The 21670-nt window shown below is 44.1% G+C and overlaps 1 long non-coding RNA gene across 1 annotated transcript in view; it reads right to left on the bottom strand.

Moving 5' to 3' along the window:
- Positions 1-21670, bottom strand: part of LOC125451051 (uncharacterized) — a 151416-nt gene that overhangs the window by 91877 nt on the left and 37869 nt on the right. Inside the window, exon 2 of the long non-coding RNA XR_007247199.1 lies at positions 5785-5896. This is a non-coding gene — a long non-coding RNA (uncharacterized LOC125451051). The remainder of the gene's footprint in view (positions 1-5784; positions 5897-21670) is intronic.

Below are 21670 nucleotides of genomic sequence, written 5' to 3'. Positions count from 1 at the left end.
GTTCGCTCCACACTGCCCTCCAACCCCACCACACCCGGCACCTTCCCCTGCAACCGCAGGAAATGCTACACTTGTCCCCACACCTCCTCCCTCACCCCTATCCCAGGCCCCAAGATGACATTCCACATTAAGCAGAGGTTCACCTGCACATCTGCCAATGTGGTATACTGCATCCACTGTACCCGGTGCGGCTTCCTCTACATTGGGGAAACCAAGCGGAGGCTTGGGGACCGCTTTGCAGAACACCTCCGCTCAGTTCGCAACAAACAACTGCACCGCCCAGTCGCAAACCATTTCCACTCCCCCTCCCATTCTCTAGATGACATGTCCATCATGGGCCTCCTGCACTGCCACAATGATGCCACCCGAAGGTTGCAGGAACAGCAACTCATATTCCGCCTGGGAACCCTGCAGCCATATGGTATCAATGTGGACTTCACCATTTTCAAAATCTTCCCTTCCCCTACTGCATCCCTAAACCAGCCCAGTTCGTCCCCTCCCCCCACTGCACCACACAACCAGCCCAGCTCTTCCCCCCCACCCACTGCATCCCAAAACCAGTCCAACCTGTCTCTGCCTCCCTAACCGGTTCTTCCTCTCACCCATCCCTTCCTCCCACCCCAAGCCGCACCTCCAGCTACCTACTAACCTCATCCCACCTCCTTGACCTGTCCGTCTTCCCTGGACTGACCTATCCCCTCCCTACCTCCCCACCTATACTCTCTCCACCTATCTTCTTTTCTCTCCACCTTCGGTCCACCTCCCCCTCTCTCCCTATTTATTCCAGTTCCCTCTCCCCATCCCCCTCTCTGATGAAGGGTCTAGGCCCGAAACGTCAGCTTTTGTGCTCCTGAGATGCTGCTTGGCCTGCTGTGTTCATCCAGCCTCACATTTTATTATCTTGGAATTCTCCAGCATCTGCAGTTCCCATTATCTCATTTAAAAAAGGGGTACTGCTCTCAAGGAGTTGCAGGGCCAGAGAGACCTGTTTATATTTAAGACCATTGGACATAAGACTTGAAGTAGGGTTTTCAGTGTCACCACTGGATGAAGCATCGTTGGCCTGATAATCCTCAACTCCCTTTTCCGCATAACCCTTAATTCCTTACTGATTAAAAATCTGTCTATCTCAAGCATTGAATATATTTAATGACACAGCATGAACAGCCCTATGCAATAAAGAATTCCATGGATTCATTATCCTCCAAGAGAAGAAATTCTTCCTTACCTCTGTCTCAAATGTGCATCCCCTTTTTCTGAGATTTCGCTCTCTAGCCTTAGACTCTCTGCAAAGAGGAAACAACTTTTCCACATTTACCCTGTCAAGTCTCCAAAGAAACGTGTGCGTTTCAGATGTTCGATGCTACATATATTTAAAGCATTAAAGGTTGCAGCATAGGTGGATGGAGCAGTTAATAAAGCATAAAGTATTGTAGGCTTCATTAAGCGAAGAATATGGTTTAAGATCAGGGAGGTTATCCTAAGTTTCTAAATGGCACCAGTTAGGCCTCACTAGAATACTGTGAACTGTTGTGTGCACCACACTTCAGGATGAATGTGAACGCATTGAACAGTGTGCAGAAGAGGTTTATAATAGTTCCAAGGATGTGAAACTTCAATAATGAAGACAGACTGGAAAGGTTGGGACTGTCTTCCTTGAAGGGGAGAAGACTTAGAGGAGATTTAATGGAAGTTTTCAAATTCATGAGATGTCTGCATAGAGTAAATAGGGAGAAACTGGTCTCCCTTGTAAAAGTATCGAGAACCAGAGAGCATAGATTTGAAATCATTTGCAGAATAAACAACCATAATAGTGAAAAAAAGCCTTTTCGCACGGAGAGTAGTTAGCGTATGGAATGCACTATGGTTGATTCTGTTGGAGGCAGGTTCAATAGAAATGTTCCAGAGGGTTTCAGACAAATATTTGAATAAACACAAGTTTTCATTTCTCCATTCATGGGATGCAGACATCCCTGGCTAGGCCAGCATTTATTGCCTACCCCTAACTGTAGTTAAAAGTCAACCATATTGCTTTTGGTCTGGAGTCACATATAGGCCAGACCAGATGAGGATGATAAATTTCCTTTCCAACAGGACACTAGGTGAACTAGATGGCTTTTTAAGAAACCAGCAGAGATTACTTGGTTGCTATCAGGCTGGCTTTGTAATTCCATATTTGTTTTTATTTTCAACTTCTCATTTCACCATCTCCCATTGTGGATTCAAATCCATGCAGCCCCCCTTTCTCCACCAAGAACATTAGCCTGAGGTTCCTGGTTTTAAGTGCAGTGACTTTACCACCACAGAACCATGTCCCTTAAGAATCATTGGAAAAAGGCAGGAAAATGGCACTACTTCATAATGCGCAATGCAGACACGATGTACGGAACAGCCCTCTTCTGCACCATGACAACTGTGATTCTGTGGTTAAAGGGAAGGAGCGACTCCACATTAACAGGTTAATTCAGCTATTTGGGACTGACAGATATGGGTATCAGCTTGAGGCTAATGGGAATGAATGTTCCAATCAGTGCAAGGCATTAAAGAGACTTCATTCCAAGCCGCACATCATCCTGACTTGGAAATATATCACTGCTTATTCACTGGCACTTGTTCAAAATCCCAACCTCCTCAGCAGCATTGTCAGTGTAGCTACATTTAAGAGATTGCAACAGTTCAAGAAGGTGGTGAGCCACCACCATTCTCCAAGGAAATTATGAATGGACAACAAATGGATGACCCAGCTAGCAAAGCCCACAATATTTGAATTCACAATATAGGACATAGTTGCACAATTTTAGTAACGTAAATTATTGAAAAGGAGAATCAGTGACAGTGAGATCCTGCACGGACAAAATACATTGCAACAGTTATGGCCCAGGAGAGTGAAAATATACTAGAGCCCGCCTAGGATCCAATGCATGGCTAAATTTAATTAAGTTAATTTATTTCCAATTGTTATCAAAGACCAGTTAATAGATTACCTATTAAAGGACTTTGAATTACTATTTACAGTAGTTGAAAAAGGACCAAGATGTATAGACCAGACATTAGTTACTCTCACTCATTGGGAAAACCTTGATTGCATTCTTCTTTATAGATCGTTCAGTCCTTGTGTGCTGAAGTGCACTGAAACATGCTACTATTAATAGGTCTGTTAATAAAGAAATTTAAAATAGCTAATCTTAGAGAACTGGTTTCACAACTGTAGGATGCACAAAGACTTAACTGAATTTATGTTGAAGAGCAAATCTCTAAAAATGAATTTGTATCAGTTGATCAACACAGCCAATTGTTCCAACATGAAAATGAGGCTAAGTCTCTGATTGGGTACTCCTGGTGGGTACCACTGGTCAGGAAACCACAAGCTGAAGTTTCTGTCCACTCTATCAGAATACGTAGAAATTGACAATGTGGGTAGAAGGGAGAATTTGCATCAGGTATGGGCTATGTATTAAAGCACTGAATCCTGACTTCAACCTATCCACATATGACCAATCAACTTCAAGGATGTGAATTTGCACTTAAATGGTCTTGTTAATATTTATCATTTGAAATGTACTGGTGACTGATCAGGTTACAGTAGCCATGTTATCTCCAGCAGCTAGAGATGGGCAATAAATATTGGCCAGCCAGCCACACCTCCATCACAAATGAATATTTAAAAAAAAAACCAAGGGGAAGAGCCAGATCAGGAAGTTATGTGTTTCTCCACTTACCTGATGGATTCAATGTAACTTCCTGACAAAGCCCAGCAAAGAAAAACTCCCCACCCAAAACATTTACTCCCCCCGACCTTTCACATAAGGCAACCAACCTCCCCTCCTTTCAGTCGGGATCTTTGATCATTTCTGCCCCCAGGCTTCACTTCCATACAGATAGTCCTTTGGTATCTGATTTCTCCATTTCCAACCCACACCCCAGACCTCAGGGGTCTCCTGGGAGACCCAGTCCTGGGCCTCACCTCTCCTGGACTCTGGGACTGGACTTCCCTAATCCTCTTCCCCTACCTGGAACCATCCTTTGCACTTTGAAGCATTGAATAACCTTCCCGCCTTCTCTGGGTTCCTCCTATTTCAAATGAAAGCTTAATCAAAATTCAACAGAAAATGAGGGGACCCTGATTTTCTCTTGTCACCAAACCCTTCAGCATGTGATTCCAAACTCCCAGTAATGTCAGATAACAAAGTGTGAAGCTGGATGAACACAGCAGGCCAAGCAGCATCTCAGGAGCACAAAAGCTGACGTTTCAGGCCCAGACCCTTCATCAGAGAGGGGGATGGCAAGAGGGTTCTGAAATAAATAGGGAGAGAGGGGCAGGCGGACCGAAGGTGGATAGAGGAGAAGATAGGTGGAGAGGAATGCATAGGTGGGGATGTGGGGAGGGGATAGTCAGTCCGGGGAGGGTGGACAGGTCAAGGAGGCAGGATGAGGTTAGTAGGTGGGAAATGGAGGTGCGGCTTGAGGTGGGTAGGAGGGGATCGGTGAGAGGAAGAACAGGTTAGGGAGGTGGGGATGGCTGGGCTGGTTTTGTGATGCAGTTGGGGGAGGGGATGAGCTGGGTTGGTTTTGGGGTGCAGTGGGGGAGGGGGAGAATTTGAAGCTCAATGTGGACTTCACAAGCTTCAAATTCTCCCCCTTCCCCACTGCACCCCAAAACCAGCCCAGCTCGTCCCCTCCCCCCACTGTATCCCAAAACCAGCCCAGCTCGCCCCCGCCTCCGTAACCTGTTCATCCACTCACCTATCCCCTCCTCCCACCTCAAGCCGCACCTCCATTTCCTACCTACGAACCTCATCCCGCCCCCTTGACCTGTCCGTCCTCCCCGGACTGACTATCCCCTCCCCACCTCCCCACTTATACACTCCTCTCCACCTATCTTCTCCTCTATCCATCTTCGGTCCGCCTCCCCCTCTCTCCCTATTTATTTCAGAAGTCTCTCCCCAACCCCCTCTCTGATGAAGGGTCTAGGCCCGAAACGTCAGCTTTTGTGCTCCTGAGATGCTGCTTGGCCTGCTGTGTTCATCCAGCTTCATACTTTGTTATCTTGGATTCTCCAGCATCTGCAGTTCCCATTATCTCTCTCCCAGTAATGTCATTTGCTCTTAAATGCCTTCAGAAGTGACCCAGTAAACAACTCAGTTCTATCATTACTACTACAGAAAAGCCAAAAAGCAATAAAATCTCAGAAACCAGTCAACTCTGCAAAGCCTTTCTTGCTGAACTTTAGGTACCTTAGTAGTTCCCTATTTTGGTTATTTTTATATGTATGTATATGAATCAAACTGATTAAAATGGTTTTACTTTTTTATCAGTTTCTATGCTGTGCACATGTGCTTTTGCCCTACAAAACTATCACAAGGCATTGTGCCAAAGTGGGAAAGCTATTCCATTTACTAGTCAAGCAACAGTTTGATATAGTCATACTCACAAAATCACAGTGTCAAAATCCTGGAATACCCTTCCAAATGGCACTGTGTGTCTGACGACAGCAAAGGAAATGCAGCTCACCACCACCTTCTGAAGGACAGCTAGAAATGGCCTAAACACTGTCCCACAAATGAATTAAAAACTAAAAAAAAACAAAAATAAAACAAACAAAGGATACTTACATTATCATTCCTGGATATGTCTGTGCCACAAGCCAGATAGGCCCACCAGAGGAGCCAGCACTATGGACTACAATTGTTCGGGGACTCCTCAATATTGATTCTGGGCCACATGAAGTCTCATAACATCATATCAAATATGGGCAAGAATAGCACTCATTGATTAGCCACTCACCTCTTCAAACAGCATCTGCTTGTCTTGTGACATCGTTTGTGGATCCAGCCCTGGACTGTATTGTCACCTCAGTACCACAGCTCCAGAGTCATCCTCAGTCTTGAGGGACAGCCTAAGGAGAAGAAGGAGGTAGGAATGATCATCACACAGTCCTTATAGAGATGTAGTCTTGCATTCATCTGAGGATGCTTTCCATCATATTATGACATTACTACCATGTGAAATACATAGATTCAACTGGTTATTCACAAAATATTATGGACAATCAGTGAATTTGGATTCAATCCCAATCTGTAATGTCATGACACGAAGTATCTACCATTGCCATCTAACCTAGGGGTGACCCTTGTTCACTAAGGAGTACAGAAGAACATGCCTAAAAATGAGGTGTCAACCTGCTGAATCTATAACACAAGGCTATTAGCATGCCAAGCACATTAACAGCATGCAATCGATAGGGCAAAGTAATTTCATGCCCAACTGTTCAGAGCTAAGCTATACAGTCCTGCCATATTCAGTCGTGGATTGATGGTTACTAATTAAGCAACTAAAAAGAGGAGCAAGATCTACAACTACCCCATCGCCAAAGATGGACATGCCCAGTACATCAGTGCAAAAGATAAACCTGAAGTATTTGCAACCTTCTTCAGCCATAGTATCGCAGATACCAGTCTTCAGTCAGTTCATATCACACTATGTAATGTCAAGAAATAGCAGACAGCTGTGGATACAACAAAGGCTATGGCCCTGGTAACATATCAGAAATAGCACTGATACCTTGCATACCAGAAATAGCTATCCTCTTTACCACAAATTTGTAGTCCTGTTACAACAAAGGCATCTACCCAATTTTGCAAAACACTACCCAAGTAAGCCCTGTTTATGAAACAGACAACCTATTCAACTCAGCCACATATCATCCTATCAGTCTACTCCAAATTATCAGCCAAGTGATAGAAGGCATTCCATCAAGATGCATCAAGATCACTAACAACTTGCTCATTGATGTTCAGCAATTTTTCTCTCATAGATACTCTAAATTGACACTAGATAGACTAAATTACAGCCTAGATCTAAGCATGAATGAAAGAGCTGGGCTTAAATAGGAAGGTGAGAGTGCCTGCCCTTAACATTAAGGCAATATTTAACTTAGCCTGGCATGTAAGTTCCTAATCAATATTGAAATCAACAGCAATCATTTTCAAAAAAAACTTTTATTGGTTGGAATTGTTGGAGACCAATTGCCAGGACATTGCCACAAGAGTTCCTCCAGGTGGCATTTAGGCTCAACCAGCTGCAGATGCTTCACCAGTGGCCTTCCCGCCATCATAATTTTAAAAGTTGAGGTGTGCAATGATGTTTTCACAGGATTCTGTATCATTTGCATTTCCTCAGATACAAAAACAGTTCATGTCCATGAATGGTAAGATCTGGAAAGCAATTAGGCTTCAGTTGATGAATGGCAAATAATATTCATGTCACACAAGTGCCAAGTAATGACTATCCCCAAAAAGAGGAATCTAACCAACTCGCTTTGAATTTCAATGACTTTATCATAGCTAATTGCCCACAATCAATTAGGAGTTACCATTGACCAGAAATGAACTGGAGCAACCATACAAATAGAAACAAAAAATTTCTGGGAGAAACTCAGCAGATCTGGCAGCATGTGTGGAGAGAAAAACAGAGTTAACTTTTCTAGTCTGGTATGATTTCATCACAACTCTGATCTGAAGGGTCTGAAGAAGAGTCATACCAGACTCAAAACGTTTAGCCTGTTTGTATCTCTACAAATGTTGCCAGACCTGCTGAGTTTCTCCAGCACATTTTGTTTTTATTTCAAATTTCCAGTGTCTTTTGCTTTTATAGCCACTTAAATATTGCAGTAGCAAAAGCAGGTCAGCGGCTAAGAGCTCTAAGAACCCATATCATGTCACCCCAGTCTGTCCACCACCTACAAGACGTGTCAGGAGTGTGTCAGGAATGCTTTCTACTTGCCCGGATGAGTACAGTTCCGATGACGCTCAAGAACCTATGCACTATCCAGGAGAAAACAGATGTCTTGATTGGCATCCCATCCACTACCTTCAACAATCATTCTCTCCAATGATATGCAGTGACAGCAGTGTACCCCATCTTACAGATGCACTGCAGCAACTCACCAAGGTTTCTTGGAAATGAGCACCTTCCAAACCCACAATCTCCACCACCAAGAAGGATCATGGCAGTAGATGTAGGGGAAGACTGCCACCTGAAAGATCCCCTTCAAGCCACATGTTAAACCAGCTTGGAACTATATTTCCCCAATGTAGAGAGACCAAGATTTCAGGTTTTGACCCTGATTTTTCTCAGACTTGGTTCCATTAGCTACTCTTGTAAACTGATCTATGATCCAGAATCCATTTCTTATCAGTATCTAATTGGGCAATGTCACCACTTGGGATTACAACACAGAATGTTTGTTGACATCGTCACCTTACATTTTTTTGTCCTGCTTTTCTGGTACCTGGGCTAGAAAGCAATTTAACCCTACATTTTTTGTCCTGCTTTTCTGGTACCTGGGCTAGAAAGCAATTTAACGAGACAAGGTACCGTTGTAAACAATCAAACTGGTTTATTTGACAAAACATATACAATTGAACAGAATACAGTTTTCACCATGAGTTCTACAGATATTTCTGCTAAAAATGTGTGTTTCATTAACACGAATGGGCTGTAATGTGATTGTTGAGTAGTGGATGTTGTTTGGATAATCCAAACTTTCTACCATACCGTGTAATGATTTTCTATAGCAATTTCCCTATAATGCAATTTTCTATGTCAATTTTCTATAGTGCGATTTTCTATAGTGTGGAGCACAAGAACACAACTATCATGTTACAGGAGAAATACCTGTGTTTCACTTTGGAAATAACAGGAACGCAAACCCTGCCTACAATCTGGTTAAAATCACTATGAATATCAATAATCCCAAACTAACTGCTCTTAATTTCTGTCCAAGCAGGATGAGTTCATTGTCAAATTCATATGTCCAAAAAGGAGACAAAAAAGAGTTAAGAAACCATAATAATCTTTTAACTTGCTCTTTTAACTCTGTACATTGTGGAATATTTGTCTGCTATGGTCTCAAATTTCCCACTCTGAAATGCCTTTCTGTATGAAGTAATTCCATAATAATATCACAGAGAGTAATTTCTATCCTTGCATCTCTAATAGGATGAGGCCCCAAAAAAATAGAGTTGGATATTAATAAATGAATGCATAACATGTCAGAAATTCCACTCCTTGAAACACCTGTCAATGAAAAATTCTGCTGCATTTAAAACATCATTACTGAGGGACCAGCTCACAACCAGTTAGCTCTTGGAAGTCTTTTTCATATAGCCTCAAAGTAGTTAAAACTTACAAAATGTGATATTATAGCTAGTGAATCTCCACAGCTAGGACCAATATTCTAATTGAATACCTCCATTTAGTGTCCTGAGAAACATTAAAATTCACATTCTCAGACTGGCAGCAAAATCTAAACACAGCCCAAAGTGAGGTGGCCAGAGCAAAACAAAGCAGTGTACTGTTTCAGACAGCCAGAAAGCAGCTGGAATGATAGGATACTCCTGTAGCTGGCTAAAGGATGATGCATCTTACCTGGTGAATAAATACAGCAGCAGGTACGGGAAGCTATCCCAAAGAAGAGGTTTCAAAACAATGATACCAGGACTTCGGGACATTGAAATCTCTCAAAGGGGATGTGCATCATGGTTCAAGCAAATATTGGCAGTCATACAGAAACTGAACTTGAACTGAGAAATGGGAAAGGGGAGATACATAGGCTTCAAGGTTTTGGGTGGTTTACTAGACGTCTTGGTGGGGGTGGTGGACAATGAGACAAATGTCCATTATGCAAGGTGGGCCAATGAGTCCTTCAGATACACGCTTAAGTGGCAGTGGGAGCAAACAGATATGGTGTTGAATGGTAGTAAAATGTGAGGCTGGATGAACACAGCAGGCCAAGCAGCATCTCAGGAGCACAAAAGCTGACGTTTCGGGCCTAGACCCTTCATCAGAGAGGGGGATGGGGAGAGGGAACTGGAATAAATAGGGAGAGAGGGGGAGGCGGACCGAAGATGGAGAGTAAAGAAGATAGGTGGAGAGAGTATAGGTGGGGAGGTAGGGAGGGGATAGGTCAGTCCAGGGAAGACGGACAGGTCAAGGAGGTGGGATGAGGTTAGTAGGTAGCTGGGGGTGCGGCTTGGGGTGGGAGGAAGGGATGGGTGAGAGGAAGAACCGGTTAGGGAGGCAGAGACAGGTTGGACTGGTTTTGGGATGCAGTGGGTGGGGGGGACGATCTGGGCTGGTTGTGTGGTGCAGTGGGGGGAGGGGACGAACTGGGCTGGTTTAGGGATGCAGTAGGGGAAGGGGAGATTTTGAAACTGGTGAAGTCCACATTGATACCATTAGGCTGCAGGGTTCCCAGGCGGAATATGAGCTGCTGTTCCTGCAACCTTCGGGTGGCATCATTGTGGCACTGCAGGAGGCCCATGATGGACATGTCATCTAAAGAATGGGAGGGGGAGTGGAAATGGTTTGCGACTGGGCGGTGCAGTTGTTTGTTGCGAACTGAGCGGAGGTGTTCTGCAAAGCGGTCCCCAAGCCTCCACTTGGTTTCCCCAATGTAGAGGAAGCTGCACCGGGTACAGTGGATGCAGTATACCACATTGGCAGATGTGCAGGTGAACCTCTGCTTAATGTGGAATGTCATCTTGGGGCCTGGGATAGGGGTGAGGGAGGAGGTGTGGGGGCAAGTGTAGCATTTCCTGCGGTTGCAGGGGAAGGTGCCGGGTGTGGTGGGGTTGGAGGGCAGTGTGGAGCGAACAAGGGAGTCGCAGAGAGAGTGGTCTCTCCGGAAAGCAGACAGGGGTGGGGATGGAAAAATGTCTTGGGTGGTGGGGTCGGATTGTAAATGGCGGAAGTGTCGGAGGATGATGCGTTGTATCCGGAGGTTGGTAGGATGGTGTGTGAGAACGAGGGGGATCGTCTTGGGGCGGTTGTGGCGGGGGCGGGGTGTGAGGGATGTGTTGCGGGAAATACGGGAGACGCGGTCAAGGACGTTCTCGATCACCGTGGGGGGAAAGGTGCGGTCCTTGAAGAACTTGGACATCTGGGATGTGCGGGAGTGGAATGTCTTATTGTGGGAGCAGATGCGGCAGAGGCGGAGGAATTGGGAATAGGGGATGGAATTTTTGCAGGAGGGTGGGTGGGAGGAGGTGTATTCTAGGTAGCTGTGGGAGTCGGTGGGCTTGAAATGGACATCAGTTACAAGCTGGTTGCCTGAGATGGAGACTGAGAGGTCCAGGAAGGTGAGGGATGTGCTGGAGATGGCCCAGGTGAACTGAAGGTTGGGGTGGAAGGTGTTGGTGAAGTGGATGAGCTGTTCGAGCTCCTCCGGGGAGCAAGAGGCGGCGCCGATACAGTCATCAATGTACTGGAGGAAGAGGTGGGGTTTGGGGCCTGTGTAGGTGCGGAAGAGGGACTGTTCCACGTAACCTACAAAGAGGCAGGCATAGCTGGGGCCCATGCGGGTGCCCATGGCCACCCGCTTAGTCTGTAGGAAGTGGGAGGGACCGCTTTGCAGAACACCTCGCTCAGTTCGCAACAAACAACTGCACCTCCCAGTCGCAAACCATTTCCACTCCCCCTCCCATTCTCTAGATGACATGTCCATCATGGACCTCCTGCACTGCCACAATGATGCCACCCGAAGGTTGCAGGAACAGCAACTCATATTCCGCCTGGGAACCCTGCAGCCCAATGGTATCAATGTGGACTTCACCAGTTTCAAAATCTCCCCTTCCCCTACTGCATCCCTAAACCAGCCCAGTTCGTCCCCTCCCCCCACTGCACCACACAACCAGCCCAGCTCTTCCCCCCCACCCACTGCATCCCAAAACCAGTCCAAACTGTCTCTGCCTCCCTAACCGGTTCTTCCTCTCACCCATCCCTTCCTCCCACCCCAAGCCGCACCCCCAGCTACCTACTAACCTCATCCCACCTCCTTGACCTGTCCGTCTTCCCTGGACTGACCTATCCCCTCCCTACCTCCCCACCTATACTCTCTCCACCTATCTTCTTTACTCTCCATCTTCAGTCCACCTCCCCCTCTCTCCCTATTTATTCCAGTTCCCTCTCCCCATCCCCCTCTCTGATGAAGGGTCTAGGCCCAAAACGTCCGCTTTTGTGCTCCTGAGATGCTGCTTGGCCTGCTGTGTTCATCCAGCCTCACATTTTATTATCTTGGAATTCTCCAGCATCTGCAGTTCCCATTATCTCTGGTGTTGAATGGTAGCAGTCAAGGTCCAAGCAACTGGATCCAGGACTCCAAGACATTCAATGGCCTCACTCTAATGGTTAAGATAATTTAATGCACCTTCAAATATCGCATATATACTATACCACACCACACTAGCCTCAGATACTGCTAAACACATCACATTTCAATCGCTCAACTACGAACAATTCCTATCAATCAGGACTCTTACCTCAGATCGATGTGATTCACACTTGCACACAGTGCCAGCTATTCAACCACAACAGTCACATCAGCCAAACATTTTGTGCCACACACAATGATCTATTTCACCCTCCTTTTCAGAATTGACTAATCCATACCAGAGGCAACAGGAGCTAACTAGAGGGAGACAGGCATGATGTCCTGATCCTGACTAAAGAACTCCCCATTATTAGGACATCTATTGCCCAGGCCGTGGCCAACAGCAGGGCTGAAGCCATTAAAGATGAGCATGTTCTTACATCTAATTCTCCTTATCACATCCCACTTCTTTCTCATTCCCCACTCTCTACTGATTTACAACTGCAAATGGTATATACAGCACTTTTTCTATTCCTCACCAAAGTACATTCCTACCCTTTATTACAATCTCCACAAAGACCAATAATTTTTCAAAGAAATTCAAACTATTAGTTAGTAGGTAGAAATGACAACACGGAATTTGTTGTTTTAAGTCTTTTACTATAATAGACTATAATCTCCACTGATTAAATATTACTTGATAGCCAATGTAGACTTTAAACTACAAACAGAATTTTCCTCTTTCACTTTTAAAACATCAAAAACCCACCCTACTGCTATACACTACACAATCATTTAAGGAGACATTCAGTTGTCCAGGAACAAGTCCAAATAATTTTTAGTTTCCCAACGTTTACTTTTGTTCTGTTCTTGGCTTGATAGCTTTTAACGCAAGAATTATCATGCATGTTGACAGTTTTCTCAGAGGTTCTGTCTTTTGCGCAAGCTAGGCAAATCTTACACTCTTATTTTAACTTTTCACAAATTTAATCTTTTCAATCTGAGCTTGAGACTCCACTCACAGTCGCACACAGTGAAGCACAGAATTGTTTGCCTTTTGACTGCAATCAGGCCACACAGGCAAGACTAACTCTGCTCACAATACTCAAGTGATGTTCTAAAAAGACTGAAACCTGACCTGACAAAGTCTTCTTCTGCACTTTTGTCCCTCAAAATCCAACTCCATGGATTTTGTAGTCAGGTGGAAATTGAGTAACTTTAGACCTCAACTCTATCATATCATGGAGTCAAATGGACAGTTTAAAGTATAATCATTTATAACATCACATTTTCAAAACCTTCCACAGACTTTGGAGATGACTCCAAAGAGATTACTGTAAACTCACATGCTGCCATTGTCCCCTAGTATGAACAATTATTCTGTTTTCCCAGCAACACAGCTCAGACTTCCCCTTAATCTTTAACAGTCTCATCTTAGAATAATATTCAGGTAGAGTAGATAGATTCTTCCTAAGCAAGGGGTGAAAGGTTATTCGGGATCAGCAGGTGGATAGTCAGTTGAGATTGCACTCAGATCAGTCATGATCTTATTAAATGGTGGAGTAGGTTCAAGGGGCCTATTCCTGTTCCTAACGTATCTGTTCATATAAGTCAAACATCTCCTAGATTTACTGTCTGGCAGGCTCCAGAACAAGTTACACAACTCCCTTCATTTTAGCTTAATTAAAGACACAGACACAAAATATAATAACTTTAACTCTGCTAATTGTAACATTATGAGCCCTTTCCTTCCCTTCAGGTACCGAAAAAGCCCAATCTGACCAGGCACAGGAGGAACACCAAGGAGAGTGATCATAAAGATATAGCACTGTGATTCTTACATTACATTAACAACTACACTTCAAAGAATAGGAATTGCAATGATTGTAAAGTCACTCTGGGCATCATGAAAAAAAATCACCACAAATTCAAGGTTTTCTTTTTCTGACCTGTATGATCAATGACAAGAGGAAACTGTCCGAATGTTGGTGTGTAGGGATTTGAGTTGTTAACGATATTGCACTTGGATGAGTTTCTATGGACAGACCAACCAAGGTGGGGCTGTCTCAGTTGACTCTTCCCCTCCTCCTCCATGCTTCTGCTACTGAATTGCTTGCAATTGAGTTGGTGGCAAGGGATGCCTCCTCATGGTGATGAGGGTTTGCAGCTTGTGGCACACAACCAATACTCTTGACACTATTATCTGCTGAGTGCTGCAAGTATCATCCAGTGGTCTGCTCTGTCATATTTTATGCTTTCATTTTATACATGATGTGTATGTGTGACTGGGTTGCGCATCAGAGTCATCGGTAATCACTGGATACATGGGCACCCAATCACCACAGTCTTGTTTATCCTAGGAGTAAGGCACAACTTTAAAGCATTGAGGCATCAAAACTGCTGCCAGAATGCAAATCCAAGACCTGCAAAAGGTCACATTTTAGCAGCACATTGAGGTAGTGGAATTCCTGTTGATTCCAGACCAAGAGAGGGTTAGTGTCCACAAACAATGCAGTTAATGGTATCCTACACTTTGGAGAAGCCTGCATTCCTATTGAAGATGCATATACAGGCTTGTTCCACCTACCTGTTTCTAGCAAGAAAGAATGAAATGCTTATTGACAAGAAAATGTTCATTGGGGAAAAAAAGCCTCAGAGACTTCCTCCAGGCAATAGTCATTGACAGACTATGAGATGTTGCAAATATCTTTAGCTTCAGCCTGGAAGAAAGCTAATACATCAAAGTTCGTCATCACCAACAGCCACTGACAATGTATTTTGCCCTTCTCTGATGCTGTGACTTCCAAAGACAGCCTCTGTTCATGCTGTATTCCAGGAATGGAGTCATATCTGGGAACAACTGTCTATGCACCTCCTGCCACACTGCTTCCTTTAGATTTTGCAACATGCAATAATTTTGCGAGGATGAAACCAAAAAGCAACTAACCTGCCAGATGTTGATGATCCCTTTAAAAAAATTCTAGTAAGGGTGTCTTTCTGCTGCTGAATGTGAGTTCAACTTGACCTGATTCAAAACAAAAGTTGGCAGGACCAGGCAATTCCAAAATGGTATTCTTGGCATCAACTAACATCAGTACTTGAGCAAGTGGTAATATGTGCTGTGAGGAATAGGTAAAGCAGCTTCAGGAGTATTTGAATAGATTTAGTGAGTGGTCAAGAGCATGGCAGATGGAATATAATGTGGAACAAGATGTGATTATCCACTTTGGCATGAGAAACAAATGTGCAGGTATTTCTTACGAAGGTTGAGAAGTGTAGATGTACAAAGAAACCTCGGTGCCCACATCAATATTCACTGAAATCCACTGTACAGGTGCAACAAGCTATTACAAAAAGTAATAGAATGTTAGCCTTTATTGCAAGAGAATTTGAGTAAAGGAATAGTGAACTGTTACTTCAATTGTGTAGGAGCTTGGTCAGATCACACCTGAAGTACTGTGCGCAGTTTTGGTCTCCTTATCTCCGGAAAAATCTTATTACCTCGGCGACATAGTGGATCAATGGTTGTCACTGCTGCCTCGCAACCCCAGGGACCTGGGTACAATTCCACCCTTGGGTGATTGTCTGTGTGCAGTTTGCACATTGTTGCTGTGTCTGTGTGATATTCCTCCGGGTTGTCCAGTTTCCTCTCACAGTCCAGGGATGTGCTAACTAGGTGGATTAGCCATGGGAATTGCAGGTTTACAGGGATAGGGTGTGGGAGGGTGGGCCTGGGAGGGATGCACTTTGAAGGTTCAGCATGGGCTGAGTGGCCTGCTTCCACACTGTAGGGATTCTATGATTCTATATCATAGAGGGGGTACAACAGACGTTTACCAGGCTTTCTCCCAAGATGACAGCACTATCCTGTGAAGAGGGATTGGGCAAAGCAGGCCTGTGATCTCTGGAGTTTTGAAAAGATAATCTCATGGAAACTTACAAAATACTTAATAGGATAGATAATGTAGTTGCAGCTGAGATGTTTCCCTGATTGGGGAATGTAAACCAGGCAGGACATTTAAATTAGGTCCATATGGAGGGTGGAGTATTTGTACTCAGAGGACTGTGAATCTTGAGGATTCTCTATCACAGAAAGCTGCAGAAGCTCATTTAAGAGACTGATGGATTTCTGATTTCCACTGGTTTACAGGGTTATCAAGAAGGATTGGGTAAAAGGTAATGATATGTTGAGTCAGCCATGATTGTACTGAATAGTGGGACAGTGTCGATGGGCTGAAAGGCCTACTCCTGTTCCTAATACCTGCTGACTCTGTGTATATACAGTGGATATCAACTATGGTGAGCTAATACCCTTACCCACTTAGCATCTGGAATGATACGCCTCACTTTCAACTACATTTCTTATTTGTTCCAAAAGCAGTGACAGAACCCACAAAATGTGCACTAATGAACTCAATTTCTCACCCAATTATTCAAAATGTGATGAGAATGGTTTATGAGAAACTTGTTTTTAAAATGTCAGGTTTATCCAGCTCGGCAAAATTCAATTTGTTGTACTGAGATAGGTCAGAAAGTAATGAAACTTAACGTTGGTATTCTTATAGAGATAATGGGAACTGCAGATGCTGGAGATTCCAAGATAATAAAATGTGAGGCTGGATGAACACAGCAGGCCAAGCAGCATCTCAGGAGCACAAAAGCTGACGTTTCGGGCCTAGACCCTTCATCAGAGAGGGGGATGGGGGGAGGGAACTGGAATAAATAGGGAGAGAGGGGGAGGCGGACCGAAGATGGAGAGTAAAGAAGATAGGTGGAGAGGGTGTAGGTGGGGAGGTAGGGAGGGGATAGGTCAGTCCAGGGAAGACGGACAGGTCAAGGAGGTGGGATGAGGTTAGTAGGTAGCTGGGGGTGCGGCTTGGGGTGGGAGGAAGGGATGGATGAGAGGAAGAACCGGTTAGGGAGGCAGAAACAGGTTGGACTGGTTTTGGGATGCAGTGGGTGGGGGGGAAGAGCTGGGCTGGTTGTGTGGTGCAGTGGGGGGAGGGGATGAACTGGGCTGGTTTAGGGATGCAGTGGGGGAAGGGGAGATTTTGAAACTGGTGAAGTCCACATTGATACCATATGGCTGCAGGGTTCCCAGGCGGAATATGAGTTGCAGCAACTCATATTCCGCCTGGGAACCCTGCAGCCATATGGTATCAATGTGGACTTCACCAGTTTCAAAATCTCCCCTTCCCCCACTGCATCCCTAAACCAGCCCAGTTCATCCCCTCCCCCCACTGCACCACACAACCAGCCCAGCTCTTCCCCCCGACCCACTGCATCCCAAAACCAGTCCAACCTGTCTCTGCCTCCCTAACCGGTTCTTCCTCTCACCCATCCCTTCCTCCCACCCCAAGCCGCACCCCCAGCTACCTACTAACCTCATCCCACCTCCTTGACCTGTCCGTCTTCCCTGGACTGACCTATCCCCTCCCTACCTCCCCACCTACACCCTCTCCACCTATCTTCTTTACTCTCCATCTTCGGTCCGCCTCCCCCTCTCTCCCTATTTATTCCAGTTCCCTCCCCCCATCCCCCTCTCTGATGAAGGGTCTAGGCCCGAAACGTCAGCTTTTGTGCTCCTGAGATGCTGCTTGGCCTGCTGTGTTCATCCAGCCTCACATTTTATTATGTTGGTATTCTTATAGCCTGTTTTCAGGTTTGTTAATTTCAACATGCGCTGAAACCGGGGGCCTGAAGCTCAACAAAATTTGGGCCTTGGATCCCATTTTAGTAATTGGTTGAGAAGCCAGCTATGTCACACTAACAAGTAAAACTCACCACTTACCAGGATGTAATTTGGATTGTCTCATCACTGGGAGTAGGATTGCTTTGGAAGCAAGTAGGTGGAGGCAAGTACAGGGAGACTTGATTTAAGAGGTCTAGGAATGTATTCGAGGCACTGAAATGACAGCGTGAAATACTAATGTATTTTTAACATGACTCTTCGCTAAAATAAGGAAGATAAATTTCTGACTTCACATTGAGAGTTTGTATATTAATATCCCATGATATAATTTGAGGTCCCGAGAGTATGGGAAATACATGGATAGAAATGACTCAGTGAGATCTCATGGTGGAAATCTTTAACGTACTTCAATCAACAACCCTTTCTGGAATTTTACTATTATCCTTAATCAGAATAAATGGGCTAATGCTTTCAATAAAATTATGGAATTTGGCACCACAATACAAAACATTTGTTCAATTATATTAAGCAATACTAATGCTCTCCTTTCAGTGAGTAAACTAATTGAAGACAGTTGGGAAAAGTTTGGACAACCTCAACAGCAAAGGAAATAATGCAATGTAATAATGGATTAAACAAAGGAAATTGGTACCTTCTTAAAAGTACTTAGGTATAGACTTCAGGGGAAGGGCGTTTTGGAAGGTGGCCTTTCCCTCCCCACCACCCGAACAGTCAATGGGGAACACATCCCCAAGAACCAAAGCAGCCACATGGCCATTTAAAGTTCCAAGATGTATTAATATCGAGAGGCAGAATTCAACCTCAATCTAATTGACCTGTGGCTCTGCAATTCCAGCAGCTCTAGTCCCAGTGGCAACTGCAATCATCAAATTCTGAATCCTGCAGTCTAGTTCCACACTAGCACATGAGGTAGGGTATTCAGACTGACAAGTTGCTCCACTACTCAATTACATCATGTTTGATCTGATTACTCTGCATTCTTGCCTATTGTCAATGACATTTTGATGTCCTACTTATCAAGAATTTTGTTACCTCTGCTTTAAAAATATGCAAAGATTCTGATCCATCCCATTTTGAGGAATGGAGCTCCAAAGAATCAAGACCCTCTGAGAGAACAAAATTTTCCTAGTTTCTGTCTTAAAAGGGTGAACCGTTTTCTTTTAATCAGTGAGATCTAATTTTAGATTAACCCACAACAGTAAACATCCTGTGAAAACCTCTCAGCATCTTATGCAGTTTATTCAAGTAGTCTCTTATACTTCTAAACTCCAGTAGATACAAGCCTAACCTGTTCAATCTTTCCTCATAAGACAACTTGCCCATTCCAGGGTAGTGCAGTAATTTTGTTAAAGTGCCCACAACACATTTGCACACTTCCTTAAATGAGGAGATCAATACTCTACAGAGAATTTCAGACATGTCCAGTGCCCTATATAACTGAAGCATAACCTTTCTGTGTTTGTATTCAATTCCCTTCATAATGAACAATAATCCTAATAGCTATACTAATTACTTGTTTTATCTGCACACTAGCCTTTTGTAACCAGGGAGTTCATAGCAGGGAGGAATGTTGAGGCCCAAAAAGGTGGAAAGAGGCATTTGGAAGTTTTCATGAACAGAGTGAGGGGGAAGGTGCACCCATGAGGTATAGACCTTGGATGGATGGGCACCCAAAATGGAAAGGCCCTTCACCAAATTCACAACTTTATATCTGAAGATAAAGTAGGGTGATCTGTCAGACTTCCCCTATTCCTGAATTCTGGCTGGGCAGGAAATAGCCAACTTAACAGGCATGCTTGAGCGACAGAGGATGGTCCTTATGGCCCTTTTGCACAAGATAGCAAACAGATCACGCAGGCAAGAAAGCAGAAGTATAATATCCACTTAAGGAATTTCACAGCCCATCCAGTTTATGAGAAGCCAGCAACATAAAGATTGAATTTCCATAAAATTTTGCCTCAGAAGTTTTTGCGACAGAATTGAAAGAAGTCTAAAATTCAAGTGGAAAACTAAATAGATTAATAGCCAGGTGTTCACATTGGAGTCAGGTCCCAGGCAAAAATTACAAGGCAGATGTCTTAGCATTAGGAGGTTTCCAGTACCTTGCACTGCTAATATACACTGAATCATTAATCAGTGAAAGGAAGTTGCACTCTTGACACACATGGATTTGTACCTGAATAAATCACATCGTCATTGTAAGATAAAGAGATGAGCAATTTCTGAAGCCTGGACTTAAAGCCAAGCTGCAATATTTATGGCACCTGGTTCTAATCACACAGAAACCTCAGCCAGGAGGTGAAAGTGAGACTAAAATCAATCAGCCATGAAGAGTGCAGAATGACAAGAATGACGTGGCTTCTATGTTTGTAATTTGCAAGGAAAATCAAACCTTTGTATTGATTTTCTCTCAGCTTGCTTTATGTTACAAAAAGAAAGGCAATGAAGAAAAGGAATGATGTTGAAAGCTTAAGGATGGTTAACAAACTCATTCCTTTGTATCAAGTCAGTGAAAACTCACAGATGTTTGTATTTTAGTATTTCCATTCCTTGATTTTTCCCCTTAAACTTGATTCAATTTCTCTACAAAAGACTCTTTTATTGTCAGAACATCATTAAAAGGCAGTCTGTTTTTTTTTTAACTGCTATAATAACCTTTATGACATTCCCATATCAGTAATGACTAAAGGTTTGCAGTTGTTTGGATCTGGCCTAAGGGGAGTCATTTTGAAAATGATACAGTGTTGGCAGGTTTAAAGGAGAGTTATGAACATTATACTGAGCCCTCATGACTCAAGGTACTGCCAGCTAGGTGTGTTTCTCAAGCCAGAACACTTCTGATGATCAGATTCAGCAGCAGTAGAATTGTAAATTAAAATTAACTTGAAGGTGTATCCTTGGCCACCTGACTCGTATGAATTTCTCCACGCAGGTTAACATTTTTCTACAAAGAGCATTGCACGAGGTACCATCATTTGAATTTCTTTTCAAAAAATTGCAATTACAAGTTTAAAAAAATGCTTCCTGTCCTCTTCACAGTCTCTGATGAACTCTATGTACTGTTTCAAGTAATTATTCCATTCTCTTTTGATCTTCATCCCAACAGTAAAGCCCAGAGCTGAATAAACCCCTAAGCTGCAATGTATTGAAATAATTTATTGTTTCAGACAAAACTAGTGTTGTACGCAATTTTTTTTTGAAACTGGAGTTAACGATTAAAGAGATCCACTAAAAGCCAAACTCATAATTTTCAGATTTAGGAATGGAACTCTCAAACAATCAGTCACTTTTTAAAGATAATGGGAACTGCAGATGCTGGAGATTCCAAGATAATAAAATGTGAGGCTGGATGAACACAGCAGGCCAAGCAGCATCTCAGGAGCACAAAAGCTGACGTTTCGGGCCTAGACCCTTCATCAGAGAGGGGGATGGGGGGAGGGAACTGGAATAAATAGGGAGAGAGGGGGAGGCGGACCGAAGATGGAGAGTAAAGAAGATAGGTGGAGAAGGTGTGGGTGGGGAGGTAGGGAGGGGATAGGTCAGTCCAGGGAAGACGGACAGGTCAAGGAGGTGGGATGAGGTTAGTAGGTAGCTGGGGGTGCGGCTTGGGGTGGGAGGAAGGGATGGGTGAGAGGAAGAACCGGTTAGGGAGGCAGAGACAGGTTGGACTGGTTTTGGGATGCAGTGGGTGGGGGGGAAGAGCTGGGCTGGTTGTGTGGTGCAGTGGGGGGAGGGGATGAACTGGGCTGGTTTAGGGATGCAGTGGGGGAAGGGGAGATTTTGAAACTGGTGAAGTCCACATTGAT

This window comes from Stegostoma tigrinum, chromosome 3 (assembly GCF_030684315.1).
Source record: "Stegostoma tigrinum isolate sSteTig4 chromosome 3, sSteTig4.hap1, whole genome shotgun sequence".
Taxonomy (NCBI): Eukaryota; Metazoa; Chordata; class Chondrichthyes; order Orectolobiformes; family Stegostomatidae; genus Stegostoma; species Stegostoma tigrinum.
Note: the sequence above shows the minus strand (reverse complement) of the source record. Positions and strands in the feature narration are given on the sequence as shown.